This window comes from Hibiscus syriacus, unplaced genomic scaffold (genome assembly GCF_006381635.1).
Source record: "Hibiscus syriacus cultivar Baekdansim isolate YM2019G1 unplaced genomic scaffold, ASM638163v2 tig00112383_pilon, whole genome shotgun sequence".
Lineage (NCBI taxonomy): Eukaryota > Viridiplantae > Streptophyta > Magnoliopsida > Malvales > Malvaceae > Hibiscus > Hibiscus syriacus.
In genome coordinates, this window is record NW_024063319.1 from 3,839,749 (window position 1) to 3,862,354 (window position 22,606).

Sequence of the window (22,606 nt, forward strand, 5' to 3'; positions counted from 1 at the left end):
ACTAAACAGACCAAAATTGGTAGTTTAGGTACTAAATAAGTAATTTATCCCAAGTCCTCTTGTCTTCCTTATCATTGCCCTTGCCTAGTATCTTAGAAGACTGAGACCTCTTTGATATGTTATGCACCCCTCCAAACTTTATTAGTGACTTAATAATAGTTATGGCTTTGGAAAAACTCTATACCCCTCTTTGTTGTAATTTTAGTTTGGAACTTAAAGTTTTAGCTCATTGAAGTCTTCCACAAGCTTACAAAAGTTGTCTTTATAGGCCTTAACTTTGATTTAACTAGGAGAATCCTACTATCATTCACAAGCACACACACACATAAATGTTAAAAATAGCATTACTAGCTCGTTATGAAACAAATCATTACTGCAACATTCGGGTTCGAATTCTATCTAGTAAAAGTTGTGTGCATTTTTTAGTTGATTTATATTAGTTCTAGTTTTAGTCTAAATTAACATAGATGTTGGGTTAATTATGCAATGAACAATGAGAAAAGTTTACAGTTTTTTTCAGTTTATTAGCTGATTGGTTACATAGTGCCCTTATCAGCGTAACTATTAACCAACACCAAGGCATTGCTCGTAGACTTCTTCACATTGGCCGCCCTCTTCAACACCTCCGTCTTCATCGGTCCCTCCGCCACATCCTCCAACCCATCCGTTCATGTCTCCTCGTCCGTCAAAGCCGCGCTCATCAACGTCTGCACGTTCTCCATCTGGAACCTGAAGGACTCCAAACCCGGAGCCACCGTCCGCCGCATTTGCTTCAGCGACCCCCGGATTTAATCCATGTTGGAGAAACAGTCGTGCAACGAAGCGCCCGCTCATGTGTCGGCGCCGTAATCGGCTTCACGGGAGATGTTAGAGACGTAAACGGCTTGGTTACGAGCTTTAGAGAGGGCGACACCGACGGCGGCAAGATCAAGATGAGCCGGGTCATGTTGGACGGCGTTGGCGTAGCGAGAAAGAGAAGAATAGAAAACGTCGGGATACAAGGTGGCGTAGCAGCTTGTACGGATGAAATCCGTGGTGCTGATGGTGGTGGTGGCGCTAGCGTCGTATACAGCGTAACTGAGGATCGGGGCTAGGTAGAAGTAAGAGAAGAGGAAGAGAAAAAGAGGAGAGGTTTCATGGCGGAGGTTTTAGCCCTTTGAATGAAGAAGAGAGAATTTTTAGAATTGTTGTAGAGAAGGTGGTATGGGTGATAGAGGAAGGAGAAAATCGCCTCAGTGACCAAAAAAAAGTTATAATATACGATTTTAACAAACTTTTTTTGGATTTGCCAAAATGACCAACAAAATCGCAACGCGAAATAAAAATCGCAACGCGATCCCCAGAATCGCAAATCAGTTTCCAAAATCGCAACGCGATTCTTGAAAATCGCAATGCAATAGTACAAATTCGCATTGCGATTTTCCAAAATCGCAACGCGAATATGAAAATCGCAACGCGAACACATAAATCGCAACGCGTATCCGTAAATCGCAACGTGTATCCGTAAATCGAAACGCGTATGGGTAAATCGCAATGCGTATCCGTATATCGCAACGCGTATCCGTAAATCGCAACGATAATCCGTAAATCGTAACGAGAATCTGTAAATCGCAACGATAATCCGTAAATCGCAACGAGAATCTGTAAATCACAACACTGAAATTTTGGGTATATAACACTGAAATCATAAACTAAATCCCTAAATCGCAACTCATTCCATCTCCATCTATCACTCTCTCCGGCGACATCCGTTCCTATATCCAACGACATCCTTCCCAATCCGGCAACAGGTTTTAGTTTCGCAGCTCGTCTGTTTAGTAAATTAATTTACAACCATGAAATCATCTAATGTTGATCATGTTTGGATAGATTTGTGTTTTGGAGGGTCATGGGATAATGTTCATGGTGTTTTACAATATATGCCTTTACCCATGAATCTTCAACTAAAATTGTCTTTACAAAAGTTAACTTATGAAACTCTAATGCTACGTGTTTCAAATAAATTGAATTTAGAGCCCCTAAGTGGATTTAGGCTATCTTATCAGAGAAATGGTAAAGTTTATTTGTTAACCGACAATGAAGATGTTGAACGATTCATTGCTTACATTAGTGTTTCACAAGATGATGTTACATTGTATGTTGTTGAACCTAGAAGTAGTATTGTTGGGTCAGTAGCGGGTAGTAATCAACTAAGTTTTTCTCAAAACCCACAACCTTTCTCTAATCCAAATCCCAATCAACTTTCAGCACCAAATTCCGGTTTTCGTATTGACCAGTTAGACGATGATGAGCCAACAGAAAAAATTGTGAGTACTAGTCAGTATTCGAAATTTGGTCTTGGTCAATATCCGGACTTTGATATTGGTCAATACACGGATTTTGATGATGTTTCAGAAGAAGAAACAGACCATGCGTGTAATGATATTGATATTGGTCAATACCCGAATTTTGATGATGAAACAGCCGTTGCCGAAGAATGTATTGTTGATGATAATGAGGAGGAAGTTACGACTGTGAATGAACATGTTGAACATCCATTCTGTAATTCATATAATCCTGAAGAAGAAAAAGAAGAAGAAAAAGTCCCCGAAGAAAAGAAAATGCCACGGGCGTATAACTGGAATATGCCAGAATTACTTCAGATACCGGAAGAAGAGTTGATAAAGAAAGCAGTTGATTGTTACACAAAAGTTATTCGTATCAAGAAAGATGATTGTTTTGATACAAAGGAAGACTTGAAGATAGCTTTATATACGAAATGTGTGGAAGATGGCTATCAACTAAAAGTTAACAAATCAAGCAAAGATTGTTTCGAAACAAGGTGTATGATTGACAAAAACTGTACGTGGCGTATGATTGCAAAGAGAATAAAAGATTGCAAAATGTTTCAAGTTAGGACTTTTATTGATAAACATACATGTTCAAGAACCCAAGTTTTTCCTCACCATAGACAGGCAAACAAAAAGGTGTTGGGTGGTTTTCTGGCTGAGTTAATGTTTTTGAATGGCAGGGTATATCGGGGACATGAAATTATGACTGACATGAATGCTCGGTTCAAGATTAGTATATCATATTCTCAAGCTTGGAGAGCCAAATGTTATGCCTTGGAATTGTTGAGGGGGTCGCCAGAAGCATCGTTTGCCCAACTGCCGGCTTATTGTCACAATTTAAAGCTGAAAAATCCTGGGTCGGTAACTCATATCAAAACAGATAGAGATGGACGCTTTGAGTTGCTGTTTATCGCCATTGGTGCTACGGTTAGTAAATCAATATAATTTTGTTGACTCATTTTTGTTAGTTACATGCATTTCACATTTAAATGATTATATTTCTTGTGTATATTATTTTGTAGATTCGTTCGTTTATTACTTGCATGCGCCCAGTTATTATAGTTGACGGAGCACATTTGAAAGGTCGATACCTTGGAGTAAACTTATTAGCAGTAGCCATGGATGCTAACAATGGGATATTGCCAATAGCTTACAGGGTTGGCAAATCTGAAACCTCTGATTCATGGACATGGTTTATGGGGCATCTTAGGGATTGCATATGTCCTATTAGCAATCTGACAATCATATCCGATAGGGCAAACTCAATTGACAACGCTGTTAGAAGGTGTTTCCCAGATGCTTTTCATGGACTTTGTGGTGTTCATTTGTATAGAAATCTAAAATCAAGGTCTGCTGGTATAAAAAAGCACAAATGGACATACTGGAAGGCTGTAAAAGCTTATCGGGAAGTGGATTTCAATAAGCATATAAATTGTTTAAGACGTGTTTTGCCTCAGTGTGCTCAAACACTGGAAGATGTCGGGTTTGAAAGATGGTCAAGAGTACATCAACTTGGAGCAAGATATGGTTTCATGACGTCTAATAGTGCAGAATCAATCAACGCTCTAAGTCGTCATTCCCGGAAATTACCCATTACTATGTTAATGGAGTTTTTTCGAGCCTCTATTCAACAGTGGTACTACAAGAAAAGAAACCATGCAGGTATTATTTCTTTGAATTCGTAACTTATCATATTTATATATTTACTAAGTATTGTTTATTTAAATTTACAGGAACATTGGAACATCGTGTTACACCATGGACTGAAAAAAATATAACGAAACGTGTTGTGAAGTCAACGTCATGGAGAGTTGAACCATGTTCAAACACTTTGTTTCAAGTACTGGATAATAACTTAAATGGGCTAGTCGATCTAAATGCAAAGACGTGTAGTTGTATGAAATGGCAAACATCTGGTTATCCGTGTGGCCATGTTATAAAAGTTGCTCTTCATTTAAACCAAGATGATTCAAGCGCATACGCTATGGATTGCTACACTACAGAAGTTTATCGACAGACTTATGCCGAGATTGTCTACCCTATTCCACATCCTTCTGAGTGGGACATACCAGATGACTTACAAACAGTTTTGCCACCAGCCATGGATAGAAGGCTACCTGGCCGACCAAAAAGTCACGATCGTATACCGTCTAAGGGTGAAGAGAAGAAGAGATCGACATGTAGTCGGTGCAAGGAAAGTGGTCATACAAGGTTGACATGTGGATCACCAGTGCCATCAAAATCATCTTTTCCTCTACCAAAATATGGATCCTCATCAAAATCCAAAGCTCATATGGTGTCAAGCAAAAGGCAATCATCTTTAAAATCCCAATCACAATTGGCTTCACCTTTTGGGACTGTTAACTTAGGTGATTTTTAAATGCAAACGTTGTATTATGTGGATTTTATGTGTGAACTTTTAACATTTTCAGTTGAATTAATGACTCAGGCCAACCATTTTGACTTAACCAACTCTTGTTATTCAGTTGTTATCACTATTAGGCATGCATTTGACTATCGCAACACAGAAATTACAATCGCAACGAGAGAATCGCAATGCGAAATGAAAATCCCAACATGAAAATCGCAATGCGGAAATGAAAATCGCAACGAGAGAATCGCAATGCGAAATGAAAATCGCAATGTGAAATGAAAATCGCAACGAGAGAATCGCAATGCGAAATGAAAATCGCAACGAGAGAATCGCAATGCGAAATGAAAATCGCAATGCGAAATGAAAATCGCAATGCGAAATGAAAATCGCAATGCGAAATGAAAATCGCAACGAGAGAATCGCAATGCGAAATTATAAACGCATTGCGATTCTCTCGTTGCGATTTTCATTTCCGCATTGCGATTTTCATTTCGCATTGCGATTCTCTCGTTGCGATTTTCATTTCGCATTGCGATTTTCATTTCGCATTGCGATAGTCATTTTTGCCTTCAACAAAATCAACCATTACATTTCAATCAATTAAACAAGCACAAATAAGAATTATGTTCGCATCAATTACACAAATCAACTTTTACAAATCATCTTTTACAAATCAATTAAACAATTAAAAAATAAGCAATAATTCTTATTTCCGATCATCTACTATTGAATCAACTTTTACAAATCAATTAAACAATCAAAAAACAATCAATTAAACTATTGAATCAACTTTTGCAGCCATACATCATTTTCACGCAGTTCACTTCTGAGATTAACCTGGAGAAACCAAACATTTGCTCAAACAACACTTTCTACACATCTAAAACCTACAAACAGCAAATTATTGAATTCTAGGTACTTAACCAAACATTTTCAAACCAAAAGTATATAAACTTACCAATTGTTTATGGACATTTTTATAACGCGGATGCAGGTAGGCAGCGTCTCGTATATATCGATTTAGCCATATAATGCCGAAACCACAAGCCTACTGCAGCTCTATCTCTATCGGTGGGAGGTAGATACTTGATGCTTCCCGTCGTCAAACGCTCCAACGCCAAGCATACGAGAGGACCACAATCTCCTCTGGCTCCGCTCGTTTGTTGTAGCGCGGTCTCGTCTCTAATAACTGTAATATTGAGCTTGCATATGTCAGTGAAACACCCCTGGCTCCGCTCATGTAGATAAAAATCAACAGCGGTCTTAGCCCAAAGGGTGTTATCCAGAATTGTGTCCGGTAGTTGTTCCCTCTCCTCTTCAGATACCGGTATGGTACTGGCCGGTAACTCATACGAGAGCCAACTTGAATCCATCATGTCTGGCACGTCAGAGGGTTTCTCAAGAAGCCTACATATGACGCCATGTGAATCAGGCTCTTGAATGGTGGGAGGGACCTCTTCAATGATGACAGTGGCCTCTTGAACGGTGGGAGGGGACTCTCGAGGAATGATAGGGGGGCCTCTTCAACGATAGGAGTGGACTCTTGAGGGATGACAGGCGAGTCGGGCTTCTTCTTGCGGTGTCTTCGCACTATTGGGGTGTACGGAGACTTAATAGCACGTGCACGCTGTCTGATGCGTGAACTCCGTCGTGCAAGCATAACCCGACGTAAAGCATCCACTCTATCGGGCCGCTAAATAATTAAATACAAAAATCAGTAAATAAACAGACATGATATTTAAACAGTGAAAACAAAGACAAATATGTTTCAAACTTGCATTGTATTCACCCAAGTCATTATTCTATCATAGTTCACAAAATGCATCAGATAACAAAGAAAAATATGTTTCAAACTAATACCCTGAAGTTAGTATTTGTCTTTGTTTTGTCTATTGGTTGAAGTAATGCAATCCATTCAAGTTTCAATTTGCAGAAGAAGAAATAGTTTACTTTCGCAACACGAAACTTAAAATCGCAACGCGAAACCAAAATCGCAACGCGAAATGAAAATCGCAACGACAGAATCGCAATGCGAAATGAAAATCGCAACGAAAGAATCGCAACGCGAAATGAAAATCGCAATGCGATTTTGGTTTCGCGTTGCGATCTTGTCGTTGCGATTTTGGTTTCGCGTTGCGATTCTGTCGTTGCGATTTTCATTTCGCGTTGCGATTTTGGTTTCGCGTTGCGATTTTAAGTTTCGTGTTGCGAAAGTAAACTATTTCTTCTTCTGCAAATTGAAACTTGAATGGATTGCATTACTTCAACCAAAAGACAAAACAAAGACAAATACTATTTCACAGTGTTAAAGAATACACAGTTTAGCAGAATTGGCAGCAACCGAACAAATTTACTTTCAACCAAAAGACAAAACAAAGACAAATACTATTTCACAGTGTTAAAGAATACACAGTTTAGCAGAATTGGCAGCAACCTAACAAATTTACTTTCAACCAAAAGACAAAACAAAGACAAATACTATTTCACAGTGTTAAAGAATACACAGTTTAGCAGAATTGGCAGCAACCGAACAAATTTACTTTCAACCAAAAGACAAAACAAAGACAAATACTATTTCACAGTGTTAAAGAATACACAGTTTAGCAGAATTGGCAGCAACCGAACAAATTTACTTTCAACCAAAAGACAAAACAAAGACAAATACTATTTCACAGTGTTAAAGAATACACAGTTTAGCAGAATTGGCAGCAACCGAATAAATTTACTAAGCAATCTAAGTGAAATGGCTAATCTAAGTGAAATTATGAGTAAATTTATCATTAAGTTAAATATGGAAAATCTTAAACTTACCTCGTTGCGTAGAGTATGAACCTCATTCTGCAACGATACTATCATCTCACGTAGAGCGGCAACCTCACCACGTAAAGTTGACACCTCCACACGCCATGCACTATCGTTATCGCGTAGAGTACCGATCTCCTCACGCAAGGCATTGACCTCATCACGTAACTCCCTTGACTCATCCCGTGGAGGTGGAGGTGGAGAACAGGGAGATAGGAGTCGTGGCATCTTTGCCGGTCGCCTATCATGAGGTGATGGTGGAGAAGAGGCTCGATGATGTGACGGGATAGGTGATGGCTCTCGTTCTAGAGGTGTATAGTCGGGTCGATCGGGTGATGGCTCTAGGTGAGGTGATGGCTCTCGAATTGGAGGAAGTGGATGCTGCTCATCATCCGTGCCATCAAAAAAACTCTGACTAGCTTGCCACCAATCAGTGGCAAGCTCTTCCTCCGTGGGTGTCAGTCTTTGTAATGGAATGTTGGCCTCCTAAAATATAAAAACTCAAACAAAGTTAAACGTCTACTATTAATAACTTGTTTATATATTATATGAAAGTATTTGTGTTAACTTACATTATTTATTGTCGCATATGGTATTAAGTCTTCCCAATCCAACAGAGTTTTCCTCTTCCAGGAAATAGCCCTGGGAATATTATTTGACGTTTTTATTGCATATGTACGCATGCTGGGGAAAGCCTCGAATATCCAAATCTACAAACAATATAATAACAAAATTAGTAATTGTTAAATAATTAATTATAATTTTAGAAACATTATATAGAAATTCTTACCTTAAAGGCCCAAACAAAGCCTGACAAAGTGTATTTGGACCCATCGCCTCGCAAACTTTTGCGGTCATCAAAGGCAGACGACAACTTAGTCCAGGTAGCTTTCCATATATACGAACCCCACGGAAACAGATTCCATGCATTCAGGTCCTCTACCAATATTATTAGCTCCCGATGAATAGGTTGTCTGGCCTCTCTGCCTAAAAAGCCGGCATACACAAGTAGTAGAAGGCATACTCGGACAACATCGACGTCATCCATCCGAGTGAAACCAGCTTTCTTATTAAACAATTTCTTCAGGTCATCGACATGTAGGTTCGGCTTCTCCATTGACTCATCCAGAAAAACCCGGGATAACCATGATGGGCGGGCGATATGACGAGTGTACCGGCCTACATCATCGTGTCCGAATCGTAGACCAGTGATTAAGCAGAACTCCTTCCGCCCAAAACAAGTATACGCTGGTGGAAAATGAAACCATATCTCTTCCTCACCACGTTGTATACTGTCGGGTAGATTTGATGTCATGGTCTGAAGCCACAAATGGGTCAAATTAGCATCTCCACCCGGATGCTGTACTCTCAGCCATGGCCCGAAGCAGGTTTCCTCAAACAATTGTCTTTGAGCAGGTGAAAGCTTCGAAGCAATTGTAGTGGCCAGGCTGACTTTATTTCTCAAGGTCAATTGAGCCGAAAAAAAATTCTACAAAAACAATAAACATACCAAGTTAGATATACCAAAAACTACACGTTGAAGATATACCAAAAACAATAAACATAAAAAGTAGTAGTTTATTCTTGAAACTAAAATTTGCAACACTGTTTTGTCTTTTGGTTGAAATGAAAATCGCAACGAGAGAATCGCAACGCGAAATGACAATCGCAACGAGAGAATCGCAACGCGAAATGAAAATCGCAACGAGAGAATCGCAACTCGAAATGAAAATCGCAATGCGATTTTGGTTTCGCGTTGCGATTCTCTCGTTGCGATTTTCATTTCGCGTTGCGATTCTCTCGTTGCGATTTTCATTTCTCTCGTTGCGACAGTCATTCTCTCGTTGCGATTTTCATTTATCTCGTTGCGACTCTTCTGCAAATTGAAACTTGAATGGATTGCATTACTTCAACCAAAAGACAGAACAAAGACAAAGACAAATACTAACTTGAAAATCGCAACGAGAGAATAGCAACGCGAAATGAAAATCGCAACGACAGAATCATAACGCGAAATGAAATCTAAGTGAAATGGTTAATCTATTATTGAAATGACCAGTAAACTTATCATCAGTTTCAATATGAAAAACCTACAATAATGCAAACATTTCAAAATAAAAATAATTAAAAAAACTAACCCTCGGAGGTTGATTTTCCATTTCTGAATATTGTGAGGGATTTCTGACTGTGAATGGTTGTGAGGGATTTCGCCGGAGATGGGGACGGAAATCTTCGGAGATGGGGACGGATTTCTTCGCCGTAGAGAGTGAGAGATGGAGATGGGACTGAGTTGTGATTTTAGGTTTTAGGTTATGAGTTGCGATTACGGGATTTTGTCTTAATATTCGTTTTTGTAATTTGAAAATAAAATACGCGTAGCGATTATAATGGCGCTTTAAATATCGCGTTGCGATTTACGGATACGCGTTGCGATTTACGGATACGCGTTGCGATTTTATGTATTATCGTTGCGATTTACGGATACGCGTTGCGATATACGGATACGCATTGCGATTTACCCATACGCGTTGCGATTTACGGATACACGTTGCGATTTACGGATACGCGTTGCGATTTATGTGTTCGCGTTGCGATTTTCATATTCGCGTTGCGATTTTGGAAAATCGCAATGCGAATTTGTACTATCGCATTGCGATTTTCAAGAATCGCGTTGCGATTTTGGAAACTGATTTGCGATTCTGGGGATCGCGTTGCGATTTTTATTTCGCGTTGCGATTTTGTTGGTCATTTTGGCAAATCCAAAAAAAGTTGGTTAAAATCGTATATTATAAGGCATTTTTGGTCACTGAGGCGATTTTCTCTAGAGGAAGTGGTGTGGGAATGGCTTATGTAAGTATCCTTGGGAAGAGGGTGATTTACTATTTTATTCTATATATATGAATCAGTATACAATCGTACACACGTCTTTTGAATGTATTAGCATTTTTTTTATAATTTATATTTAATTTATTTATCGATGATTTTAAACTTAATATTATACTCTTACAAAGATTTATTATGGATGATCTTTCTAATTTAATTTATTTATTTAACACATATAAGATTTAAATTCTCAATTCTTATTTAAAAGATTTAATGTTTCGTCTCATTAAATTAATTATTAATTATCATTTAATTCTTAAATATTAAGATTTGAACTCTTAATTTTATTTAAATAATTTAATGTATAGTCTTACTAATTCAATTTATTGTTGATTTTAATATTTTTTAATGATAAAAACAAAAAGGGGAAAAACATTTGGATGTTAGGGTAGAGGTGAAGGATATTGAAATCCAAGTTTCACGAAGCGCGATTGACTCTCTTGTTCTTTATTTGGGTAGGTTAGTGATTCGGGAACATAATATTGATTCAAATGCTTGTAATGGAACATTTGTTTTAATTTGGGCTGAAATTTAGTTTCAAAAAGTAGAGAATTTATTTAGACTAAATTTTGATCAATTGTATGAATCAATTTACTTTAGTGGTTAAAAGAATTATTGTTGTTTTTACATGTCACAGGTTTAAGCATCAACTACTTCCATAAGATGATTAAATGTTTATTGTCAATTAGTTAAGAGTATTTGAAATAAATATTATTTTATAATCACCTTAAGTTAATAAAAAAACTTTTATCGATCGTTTAAATTCAGCATTAATCTACTTTTTAAGTTACAAGCATGGTTATACGAGGTTTAAGTATATTTAAATTTAAGTCTTCTAGATATTACAGTAATAATTATATTAATAGAGTTAAAATTAAATCGGTTTAATGAAAATAGTGTATATATTCTTAAAAATTAATGTTCATCCTTCGTTGTTGTAATTAGAAAAAGAAGTGGCGTGGGATCTGTGGTTAAAAACTGGCCTACATGTCTGGAAAAAGAAGCAGCCGAATTTCACTCCGTGAAGGAGGGAACTGCTTTTCTCACTTTTATATATTTACTGATGTGTATTCACACCAGCGAGAGCCAGACGTTAGCTTTGATTAATCTTTTCATAAAAATTCTATCACGTTCAACTAGTATCGATAAATATCACTAATGATGAATAATAATGAGCATTATTAATTTAATTTATAAAAAATTAAAACTCTAATGAGCTCACGTATAATTATAAATTAGTTAAAAATTTAAAGGTAAATTATTTAAAATAAAAGGTAAACTATACTAATGACCACCTAGCTATTGTCATTTTTATTTTGACGACCGTTTTTTAAATTTTATCAATCATTTTACTCAACTATTTAAATACATTTAATTAAGCTATTTACCGTTAATATTTAACGAAAAAGTTGATGTGACTTTTTTATATTTACTATTATTACGTGTTTGGTTCATGTTACTTATATATTCTATCAATTTGATCTTAATTTTAATAAATTAAAATAAACTTTAACCCTCAAATCAAATGGTGCCAAAGTAGTCTTTATTCATATTATTATTTCAATTTGTAGGAAAACAAACAAGAAAGAAAACTTACAAAAAAATTGATTTCATTTTTGAGAGATTTAAAAAAAATTAAATATCAAATGCTTTAATTTAAAAAATACATATATATTAAATATTTTTAAACAAACAGTCTAAAAGTAATTATAAAATAAAATAAAACATCTAATTTAAACTCCTAAAATCATTAAAAGATATAATTTAAACACATAAATTTGTCACTCTAATTGTCTTATGTGTATCAATGTAAAATATAATATTTTAAGCTAAAAAAGAAGAATATGGAGAAATGTTGCACGTCTCATCACAAAATATTAACATGTTTATTTTACTTTATTATTAGAAATAATAAAAGTTGTGTAATCACCATTTTTATGCTATGTAACACCAAATGACCAAAGTCCATACATACAATAAATAAACCCATTAGAATAATGTCCATTTACAAAAAAATTCTAGACCCATTTCAAGTACCCTACAATTAAACCCAATTTGGTTTAGGTAAACCTAAACCCTAAGCCCAATTAGCCAAAGTGGGAAAACCCTAGCTAAGGGATGTACAGTCGCCGCCAGAAGCTTCTAGAACGATTTCGGTGTACATCTCACATGCGTGGCCAGTGGTCCCAAGTAGCCCCAATCATCTCACACGTCGATGGTCCCAAAAAGCCCTCCTCATGTTTGTCAGCAACACTCCGTGGTCCATTCCCTGATTATTCCCTACCAAAACGGTTATGGAAGGCATAACAAAACAGAGCCAATCGAGCCCTCATCAGCAATCACCATGCATGCAAAAAAGACAAAAAAAAATGAAATGCAATTTTCATTTAATAATTTTGTAAAAAACGGTTTCTATAAAATCCACACCAAAAGCAGTTGTAGGGATATCTCATATTCAAAAAGAAATAGAAAGATAGAGCAGTTTTTAGCAACCCCATATTCAAAGAAAATACAAATTTTGAGGTACCTTGACTTTTTTTTATTTTAAGTTTTTTTTTTGCATTTGTGTGTGAGTTGTGAACTGAATCAAAACCAAAATAAAAAAGGGTTAGGGTTTACCTTATAGAGTATTTAGGGTTCCTCACCGAAGAGTCATCACCATATTAAGTTATTGAAATCGGGAAGCTGAAGCGTCAAGGTTGTTTTAGGGGTCTTTAGAGGGCCTGTTTAGGAGTTTTAGTCCTAGATTTGGGTTTGGGTAGGTAAACCAAATGTTTAGGGTCATTTGCGGCTCAGTTTAGGTCTTCAGATTATCATGGGTAGAGGCCTGAGGTAGGGGCGATGGTGTTTGGGCTTCTGGTTGAGAGAAAAATTGAGCGATGAGAGTTTTTTTATGTTAAAATGATTTTAAAAAACAATATTGGGTTTTATACCCAAACATTTAGGGTAAATCACGTTTAGTTCCCCCATAGTTAGCCATGTTTTCAGAGTTTGGTCACTGACTCCTTGTTTTTAATTTATTGTGATTTTGGATTTTTTTCTCTGTTTTACGATTTAGTCACTTTTTTCTGCTTTTTTTTAATTTATTTCTTTTTTTATTATTATCTTTTATTATTTTTGTTATTTATTTTGAATGTGGGTATTGATTTTGCAAATTTCCCTTTCGTTTCAAGTTATTGTTTGTTGGCTTATTGCTAACTTATTATCCGCTAATTTCTAACTCACCAACTGCTAAAGCTTGAGTTGCAGAGGCAGAAGGTGCAAGATATAACATTAGCGATAGCTACTACTAAGTGCCTTAGTGATTACAACGATCATCCTGGAAAGCGTAAGACACCTTCTACGAGTGGAGGTAGTACCCAACACGCAGGGAGGGAACAAGTTGGCTTGAGGGGTGAACACAATGGGTTGGGGAGCAAATAGGAGATTTCTTGGAAGGGACCCAACCCAAAATAGAGTCCATACTGGTCATGGATCGAGCAATAGAGGGAATAAACCCTCATTGAAGTGTTTCCTTTGTAATAGACCTCATCGGGTTGTAAAATGTCCACAATGAAGTACTTTTAATACCATTTTGGCATCAACAAAGTTTGGAGTGCAAGTAAATGCTCCCACAGAAGATAGTGAACCTGAGCCAACTAGAATGGGTTCTATATGATTCATAAATGCGTTATAGTTCCAGCTGAGTAATGCCAAGTATTTCACCAAGTTGGATCTCAGGTTGGGATACCATCAATTGAGGGTTGTCGAAGGGGATGAACTGAAAATGTCTTGTGTGACTCGGTGTTCCATGACTACATCGATAAGTTTGTAGTTATTTATTTGGATGATATAATGATATTTAGAACTTCCATGGAAGAGCATCAGGAGCATCTTCGAGTGGTGTTGGTGAGATTGCGAGTGAATCAGTTGTTTATAAAGAAGGAGAAATGTGCTTTCGTCCAAACCCAAGTCCAATTTTTAGGCCATGTCATTGAGCAAAGGTGCTTTCGTATGGATAAAAAGAAGGTTAAGGCTATCCAGGAGTAGCCGACGCCACAACATGTTAGTGAGCTCAGACCTTTCCTCGGTTTAGCCAATTATTACAGACATTTTGTGGAGGAATATTCTCGTAGGCTAAAATCACTCACTGATTTACTGAAGAATGGTAGTGAGTGGGCTTGATCAAAGTAATATAAGGAGTTCTATGATGATTTAAAAAGGTGGTGATCAGTGAGCCAGTTCTTACCTTGCCAGATCTCGAAAAAAAAAACCTCTGGAATTAGAGACGGATGTGTTAGATTACGCAATTGGAGGGGTACTATTACAGGATGGACATCCCGTGGCATGTGAGAGTATGAAGGTAAATAAGACTAAAGTGAGATATATGTTCCTAGAAAAGAACTTCTAGCAGTAATTGGAGGGTTACTATTACAGGACGCATCGTTGTATTATTTTGCGCAGAGGCGCATGTTGTTTGGGCACAGAGGTGCTCGTTAGATATTCGTGCAGAAGCATTTGTTCTTGAAGGAATAAGGGATATTGATTTATAATATTTATACATGGGTTCTTATTCTTTGTGGAAATATGATGCTTAATTTCTTTATCTTTTATAGGACACTCGTTATTTTAAGAACATTGATGTTCATTGGATTTTTGAGGAAATCATGAACGTGAGTCAATGGTTCAGAGGACCATAACAATGTTGAGGATATTTGAGAGTCAAAGTGGGTTGAGTAAATCGTCAAATTGCAAAATGGTACAAAGAGGTAATTGTGTCAATAAAATATTATTTGACATTTTATTGATTGTAGGGAAAATACCATGAAGCATGATGGGACTTGTGACGAGGAAGTCACCAAAAGGTGGGTGAGAGAAAAGATCGAGGCACACATGTGTGGATTAAGTGTACAATTCATGAGAATGAGGTACAAGTATGCTCATGACGAGGCCGTCATGAGAACGATTTTGGGAGAAGACGGAGCCGCATGATGTGAATTCGAAAAGAATTATTTGAGCAAGCCAAATCATTTGGCATGGTGTCAAAAAGGGAGGATCATAGAGGATGATAAACATAAGGTACTTTGGTATCTTGGTATGAGGTATTTGTATTTGTGTTACATATATAGTAGCAAATGTTCTTGAGATGATGTATTTAGAGTCATATTATAATTATTGGGATAACAAATAAGTTTGTTATGGTGGTGTGGTGTTTAGTGCTTGAGTAGATATATCATTAATATTAAGGTATGCTTAGAAAAGAATACAAGTAGGTGGGACTTTATCCTTTGACGAGGATGTTGTAGCCTACAAGTGAGCAATCGTGAGCCCGGTGGACTAAGTTTAGGCATGGAGTTTATGAAGGGATGAAAATACTTGAGTTGGGACATGTTTAACATAATTGAGTGCCCATATATTTTGATCCAATATGGTACCTTTGAGAGTGATTACATAGATCTTGTCATATGTGACACATCATTTGAGATGCCACAAAGCGATAGGTACGTGAGGGGTAGCACACCAAGTTATGTGTCATATGGTTTAGAATATGTGATGGTGTTCAGAATGTTAAACATAACAAAAGTGGTTCCTCAAGGTTATATCCTTAGATAGAATAAACTCAATGGAAATGAGAGAAAAAGAAGGTAAGTGAGTTTACTCTATCCAGAGCTATGAGTTTGGTGTCCCATGGAATGAATCATGATCTTAGTTCTTGAGGGCAAGCGATGGGCCTCACGAGAAGGGTTATCTCTATGCAATAAGGTAACTAAGATATGGTTTGTGTCGATGATGATGTCGACCAAAGTGAGTGGGGAAGGATGTCGGGGACATCTCATTTCCATGAGATTACCTTGACAGTGACGGTGGGTTGAGTATATGCGACCGCGAGCCAAGGAAAGGCTTGAAGAATGAAGATGGAGAGCCTATAAAGGTAATGGCCTTAGTTAAGACATTCCAACGTGTACTAGTGTTATAGCTGGTAAGTTTATTTAGCTCTTTAGGGGAAAGTGATCTGGTGTTGGGTATCTACCATCCCCTCATCTTGAGCTAGCATGTGGAGCTACCATGGTGTAAGTGACCTTCTCCTAGGTTCATGTGGAACCTAGGTGTGTGGGCATTGAGACCAAGGAGATGGTACAATGTTTCTCTAGGATGACACCTAGGGATGGTTTGGCCTAGTGATCCGCATATCATGCTCTTGGTTGAGAAGTGGGGTTGCAACCTAGCATCCACTATGCCCGTAGGATCTCTCTTCCCCGAGTACTTATGGCTTTGGTGATTATGTTGGGGACTAATATATGGCTTGTCTATTTGGACAGGTTACTGTGTGAACGACTAATGAACTGAATGATCATTCTTAGCCAATATGGCTTGGATTTATGACGAGTTAATATAAGGCTCAGATCTATGTTGGGAAATGCTGACTTGTTTGGGAGTTGTCCTATTCAAGTTCAGCATGGCATAACAATAGGGCCGAGACGTTATGTCCGTGACATGATGGTCACATTCCCCTATTATTGTGGAATGAAATGATTTCAAATTGTTTCCTATTAATTCACAAAGTGTAACATCTATTGTGGTCGTTGTCAAGTATGGTTATGATTTAAATATTTATTTCTTCAACAAACACACCCATTTGTTCTTGTTTTTATTTATTTTCTTATATATATATATAGGATGTTAGGGACATCTTATTTCTATTAGATTACCCCGACAGTAACCCCATGGTGGGCCGAGTAGATACGTTCGTGAGCCAAGGAAAAGCTTGAAGAATGAAGATAGAGGGTCCTATCAAGGTAATAGCCTCAGTTCAGACATTCCAACGTGTATTGGTTTCATAGCTGATAAGTTTCTTTAGCTCTTTAGGGGAAGTGATCTGGTGTTGGGTCTCCAACATCCCCCTCACCTTGAGCTAGCATGTGGAGCTACCATCGGTTAAGTGACCTTCTTCTAGGTTCATCTGGAACCTAGGTGTGCGGGCGTTGTGACTAAGTGAATGGTACGATGTCTTTCTAAGATGACACCTACGGATGGTTTGGGGCTAGTGGGCATCATATCGTGCTCTTGGTTAAGAAGTTACAATGTGATCGACTAATGAACTGAATGATCATGCTTAGCCAATATGTCTTGGATTTTTGACGAGATAATATGAGTCTCGAATCTATGTTGGGAAAGACTGACTTGTCTAGGAGTTATCCCATTAAAGTTTCGCACGACATATTAATAGGGCCAAGACGTTATGTCCGTGACACTTAATATCAGAGCACAGAGGTGTGTGATCTTTTTGATTAAAAGCACGAAGGTACTCGTTTCGTTAATTAAAGCATGTTGTTTCTTGTTGCATGTTTGATGCACAATAGTGCATAGTTATCGAATTAAGTATATATGTGCTTAATTGTCGATTACAGTACCGAGGTGTTAAATAATTTGTCATAGCACAGAGATGCCAAATCCTAGATTAAAGCACGGAGGTGCTCAATCAATTTTAAAGCACAGAGGTGCTCAGTCACCCCAAAGCATAGAGTTGCCAGATTTTAGATTGTAGCATATTGGTGCTTAATCATTACAAAGCACAGAGGTGCCAGATTCTGACTGAAACACAGAGGTGCTCAATCATTTTTAACTGTACAGAGGTTTAAGTTTTTTGATTGAACCACAGAGGTGCTCAATCATTTTTAACTGCACAAAGGTGTCAGTTTTTTTATTGAACCACAGAGGTGTTCAATAGTTAATTCAAGCATAGAGGTGATATAAATTCAGCACAGTGGTGCTATTTTTTTAAATTTTTAAGGCACGGTGGTGCTTATTTGTGTTGCAGGCATATAGGTACCGATAAACAAACATGAATTATTTGTACGCGTAATGGTGGATCAATAAGCTCTCACTAATGTGAGGAGCAAGAAGTTGCAACACCTGTCATATAGGAACATTTTCTATGGATAAACTAAAGTTAGATGAGATTGAAGCCTCATTAGCACCCCTTAGAGCTCATATGATCTCTGGTGATCGAATAAGAAGAGTCAAGGAGACTTAAGAGGAATTGGTTGAGATAATGACTGAATTGAGGAACAAGAAAAGAGATGCCATAGGTGTCATACAACTTGGGTATGAGGAGCTGAGGGCCCAAGTTAGTGTGCTTCAAGCTGCTGTAACTATTTTGATTGCAAAACCTGGTGAAAGTGATGCTAAAGAGCTTGAGAACTTTTTGTGTGACATGGAACAATACTTTCGGGAAATATGCACCAAGTCTGAGGAAAAAATAAGGTGGCGATGGTTTTGATGTATCTGCAAGCTATACTAAGTTATGGTGGTGATCCATGTTCGAAGATGGAGTGTGCTCTGTTAAGACTTGGGATGCGTTAAAGAATGAGTTGAAGACTTTCTTTCTCATTGAGAATGTAGACTATAACGCTTGTAAGAAGTTGAGGGAATTGTCCCATACAAAGACCATACAGAAGTATATGAGAGAGTTATCAACTTTTATGCTAGATATCAAGGATATTTCTGAAAAGGATAAATTATTTCATTTCCTTTAAGGGCTTAAGTCGTAGGTGAGGCTTGCGTTACAGAGGTAGAAGGTGCAAGACCTGACAGTAGCGATAGTTGCTGCTGAGTGCCTTAATAATTACAATGATTATCCCGAAAAGCTTAAGGCACCTTTTACGAGTGGAGCGAATATCGAATAGATGGGTGGGAACAAGTTTGCTCAAGGGGAGAAGAAAAATGGTTGAGAAGAGAATATGAGTTTCTCTAGAAGGGAACCCAACCCAAAATAGAGTCTCGATTGGTTTTGAATCAAGAAATGGAAGGAATAGACCCTCATTAAAGTGTTTCATTTGTAATAAGACTCATCTGGTTGTAGAGTGTCCACAACAAAGTGCTTTCAATGCCATGGTAGCATCAATGAAGAACGGAGCTCAAGTGAACACTCCCACATAATATAGCGAGCCTGAGCCAACTAGAATGGGTTATATCCGATTCATAATTTCCTTACAGTCCCAACTAAGTAGCTTGAGGAATGAGCTAGAGAAGAGATTAATGTATGTGGACATTTCAGTATATGAGAAAACCTCTATAGCTCTAGTTGACACAGGAACAACATATACATTTATCTCACCAGAGGAAGCTAAGAGATGTGGTTTGGTTGTCACTAAGGAGGTAGGACAAATGAAAGTGGTTAACTCAACTGCTTTGACGATATGTGGAGGTGCGAAAAGTATGAATATCAAACTTGGGTCTTAGGAAGGAAATGTAGATTTCACTGTTTCCCACATTGATGATTTTGATGTGGTCTCATGGCTCGATTTTATGATGAAAACCCAAGTGATTCATGTTCTGACGTCAAGTTGTTTAATGTTCATGGAGGACCAACCATGTATGGTACCAGCTATAATTCTTCCACATCATGGGAAGAAGACACTATCGGTTATCCAATTTAAGAAATGAGTGAAGAAGGGAGAGACTTTATTCTTGGTCTTTCCAGTTTCCAAGGAGAATACCAATTCTAGCAAGGTACCCGAGGGTGTTTAGGAAGTATTTAAGGAATTTGAGGAGATAACGCAAGATGATTTATCGAAAAAGTTTCCTCGTACAAGGTCGGTGGACCATGAGATTGATTTAGTCCCGAGAATAAAATCTCTTGCAAGTGCTATAATTGGATGAGCCCTCCAGAGCTGGTTGAGTTAAGGAATAAATTGGATGGGTTATTTCAAGCAGGATTCATTCGACCCTCGAAGTCACCTTTTGGGCACCTGTGGTTGTCTAGAAGAAACATGATAGGAGTTTGAGATTGTGTGTGGGTTATAGGGCATTAAATAAAGTGACTGTCAGGAATATATATCCAATTCCTTTGATGACATATTTGTTTGACCAACTGAGTAATGCCAAGTATTTCACAAAGTTGGATCTTAGATCAGGATACCCTCAAGTGAGGGTGGCCGAAGAGGATGAACCAAAGTGTTATGCCTTTTGGACTAACCAATGCTTATATTACTTTTTGCACTTTGTCAATAAGTTTGTAGTAATTTATTTGGATAATATAATGATATTTATCACTTCCATGGAAGATCACCAGGAGCATCTCCGATTGGTGTTGGCTAAATTTTGAGAGAATCATTTGTTTGTGAAGAAGGAGAAATGTGCTTTCGACCAGACCCAAGTTCAATTTTAGGCCATTTCATTGAGCAAGGGCGCATTCATATGGATAAAGAGAAGGTGAAGGCTATCCAGGAGTGGTCAACCCCACAACATGTTAGTGAACTCAGATCGTTCCTTGGTTTGGTAAATTATTACAAACGTTTTGTGGAGGGCTATTTTTGCAGGGTAAAATCATTCACTGATTTGCTGAAGAAAGGTAGTGAGTGGGTTTGGTCAAAAGAATGTCAGGAAGCCTTTGATGATTTAAAGAAAGTTGTGATCAGTGAGCCGGTTCTTTCCTTGTCTGACCTTGAAAAACCTCTAGAAGTAGAGATAGACACATAAAATTACACAATTGGAGGGGTACTGTTACAAGATGAACATATTGTGGCATTCGAGAGTAGGAAGCTAAATGAGACTAAAGTTAGATATACGTCTCCGGAGAAAGAACTTCTAGAAGTAATTCATTATTTGAGGATTTGGAGACATTATCTGTTGGGATCCATTTTCGTGGTAAAGATAGATGATACGACAGTTAGCCACTTTTTGACACAACCAAAGCTGACAACAAAGCGAGCAAGATGGCGAGAGTTTCTAGTAGAGTTTGATTTCAGCTTTGAGCACAAGGCAGAGAAAAATGTGGAGATATAAAATGTAGCTATAGTAAATGCTATTCATGACAAGGCCATCATGAGAATGAGTGGGAGAGAAGACGGAGCTACAAGAAGCATATTCGAAAAGAATGGTTTGAACAAGGCAAGTCACTTGGCATGGTGTCAATAAGGGAGAATAATAGAGAATGATAAACCTAAGGTACTTTAGTATCATTGTATGATGTATTTGGATTTGTGCTATACTTATGTTAGAAAATGTTCTTGAGATGGTGTATTTAGAGTCGTATTATAATTATTGGGCTAACAAATATTTTGGTTAGTGGTGGTGTGGTGTTTAGTGTTTGAGCAGGTATATCATTACTATTAAAGAAAGCTTGGAAAAGAATAAAAGTGGGTGAGCCTTTATCCTTTTTCAGGTATGCTACAAGTGAGAAATCGTTAGCCAAGTGGACTAAGTTTAGGTGTGGAGTTTATGAAGGGCCGAGTGGACTTGAGTTGGGACATGTCTAACATAATTGAATGCCCATATGTTTTGAGCCAATATGGAACCTTTGGGAATGATTACCTAGATCTTGTCATTTGTGACACATCGTTTGAGATGCCGCAAAACAATAGGTACTCGAGAGGTAACACACCAAGTGATGCGTCATATGATTTAGAATATGTTATGGTGTTCAGAATGTTAGACATAACAACTATGGTTCCTCAAGGTTATATCCTTAGAAAGAATAAGCTCAATGGCAATGAGAGAAAAATGAAGGTAAGTGGGTTTATGATGAGTGTTCAGAATCAGTAGTATTTGCTCGTTAATTGTCTAATCTTATGGAATTATTGCTGCTCATTTGGTTTTGTTATGCTTGTTTTCGTGCAGGGTGTTACTTTCTAGAATTAGTGGTAAAACGGGCGCATTCTGCATTTTTTTATTATTTGGTCATGGCTGGAGACATGGGCATGACTCTGGGCATGACACGGTCTGACGTGGAAGTTTTTAGAAGGTCCAGTCAGTGGCTATTTCTAGAAGATCTATTCAGCGCGCCTTCTGGAAGATGGACGAGCAGAGTTGCATAAAGAGACTTGTTTAAAGTTTGAATTTAGGAAAAACAATTATCTTTAGGATTATTTTATTTTAATTTCTTTATTTATCTTTAGGTTTTTAGAGGCTATAAATACCTTATTGGGGTAAGCCTAAATACACAACTCATATTACAGTCTTCTTCTTCTTTCTAGTTTTATAAAAATTCTCTCTTTTATTTTATTTTCCAAGTTTTTGGTTTTTCTTTCTATTTTAAAGATTTGTTTTTAAATATGCTAACTATGACTTTTTCCATGCTTAGCTAATTTTCTCATAAGCCAAGAGCTGAAGCGATGACTCAATTCTAACGGGAGAATTGAATCAGGCCTTTAATAACTTCGGAATATCTCTCTCAATCTCTGCGCTTATTTTTCAAAATCAAAGCAATTTTCAAAATCAAAGATTGACTTTGGTC

General features: G+C 37.5%; 1 pseudogene; it reads right to left on the minus strand.

Moving 5' to 3' along the window:
* Nucleotides 1-536: 536 nt before the first annotated feature.
* Nucleotides 537-1,148, minus strand: LOC120178867 (annotated as a pseudogene).
* Between the last annotated feature and the right edge of the window lie 21,458 nt (nucleotides 1,149-22,606).